Source organism: Gymnodraco acuticeps, unplaced genomic scaffold, assembly GCF_902827175.1.
Source record: "Gymnodraco acuticeps unplaced genomic scaffold, fGymAcu1.1, whole genome shotgun sequence".
Lineage (NCBI taxonomy): Eukaryota > Metazoa > Chordata > Actinopteri > Perciformes > Bathydraconidae > Gymnodraco > Gymnodraco acuticeps.
This window is the reverse complement of record NW_022991071.1, coordinates 21,246-23,127: the sequence shown is the minus strand read 5'-3', so window position 1 is coordinate 23,127 and position 1,882 is coordinate 21,246. Positions and strand designations below refer to the sequence as shown.

Genomic DNA, 1,882 nt, shown 5'->3' with positions numbered 1-1,882 from the left:
CTATGTCAGGGAACACGAAGGTAACTTCGTCACTATGTGAGGGAACACGAAGGTAACTTCGTCACTATGTGAGGGAACACGAAGGTAACTTCGTCTCTATGTGAGGGAACACAAAGGTAACTTTGTCACTATGTGAGAGAACACGAAGGTAACTTCGTCACTATGTCAGGGAACACGAAGGTAACTTCGTCACTATGTGAGGGAACACGAAGGTAACTTCGTCACTATGTGAGAGAACACGAAGGTAACTTTGTCTCTATGTCAGGGAACACGAAGGTAACTTTGTCACTATGTGAGGGAACACGAAGGTAACTTTGTCACTATGTCAGGGAACACGAAGGTAACTTTTATCACTATGTCAGGGAACACGAAGGTAACTTCGTCACTATGTCAGGGAACACGAAGGTAACTTCATCACTATGTCAGGGAACACGAAGGTAACTTTGTCACCTATGTCAGGGGAACATGAAGGTAACTTTGTCACTATGTCAGGGAACACGAAGGTAACTTCGTCACTATGTCAGGGAACACGAAGGTAACTTCGTCACTATGTCAGGGAACACGAAGGTAACTTCGTGTTCCCTGACATAGTGACGAAGTTACCTTCGTCACTATGTCAGAGAACACGAAGGTAACTTCGTCACTATGTCAGGGAACACGAAGGTAACTTCGTCACTATGTCAGGGAACACGAAGATAACTTCGTCACTATGTCAGAGAACACGAAGGTAACTTCGTCACTATGTGAGGGAACACGAAGGTAACTTCGTCACTATGTCAGGGAACACGAAGGTAACTTCGTCACTATGTCAGGGAACACAAAGGTAACTTCGTCACTATGTGAGGGAACACGAAGGTAACTTCGTCACTATGTCAGGGAACATGAAGGTAACTTTGTCACTATGTGAGGGAACACAAAGGTAACTTTGTCTCTATGTGAGGGAACACGAAGGTAACTTCGTCTCTATGTCAGGGAACACAAAGGTAACTTCGTCACTATGTCAGGGAACACGAAGGTAACTTCGTCACTATGTCAGGGAACACGAAGGTAACTTCGTCACTATGTCAGGGAACACGAAGGTAACTTCGTCACTATGTCAGGGAACACGAAGGTAACTTCGTCACTATGTGAGGGAACACGAAGGTAACTTCGTCACTATGTCAGGGAACACGAAGGTAACTTTGTCACTATGTCAGGGAACACGAAGGTAACTTCGTCACTATGGACTGACGGCTTCGGGCCGGGTAATATTGCACTTTATCAGCGTGATTGCACAGTACAGTTGACATTATATATTTGCACATAATTCATACTAATTATTGAGCGGAGTACTTTTAACTGATTAAACCGTATTGATTGGAATGTCGTCTGGCAGGTGCTGGTCGGGTCCTCGGCTCCGCCTGGAAAGATAGGGGCGTTTGCGAGAGCGCCGAGAGTAGTTATGCTGGTGTAAGGATGACAGCGGTTGAGAGTAATCAGGGTGCAAATAATATGTTGTCTGTGGCTGATGATTGTGTGCACCTGGTGTCCTGTGTTGTCTCCTCCCCCCTCACCTGTGTCTTGTTAGTATGTGTGTATTTAGGTGCTGTTTCCTTGTAACTTGGTGTGTGTGAGATCCTTGTGGCTGCAGGATGTGTGCAAGGAGAACAGCAGGATTGAGGCTGTGAATTTTGTGCACATGATTTTAATAAATGCCCACGTCGGGTTATATTTTTGGACGTTCTGCCTCTGCCTCCTTGCTTGGTCTGGGCCGCTCAACGGTCAGTCTCACAGACATAAAGGAGTGAGAGACGTCTAACAGTGCGATGTCCTTAATAGAAACTAACATTCTGAACACGAAGGTAACTTTGTCACTATGTCAGGGAACACGAAGGTAACTTCG

General features: G+C 45.6%; 1 long non-coding RNA gene across 1 annotated transcript; it reads left to right on the top strand.

The window, feature by feature from the left end:
* The first annotated feature begins 27 nt into the window (after nucleotides 1–27).
* LOC117560022 lies at nucleotides 28–902 on the top strand. Its single transcript, XR_004571103.1, has 3 exons — nucleotides 28–180; nucleotides 472–567; nucleotides 632–902. It is a non-coding gene; the product is annotated as an uncharacterized LOC117560022 (long non-coding RNA).
* Nucleotides 903–1,882: the final 980 nt, after the last annotated feature.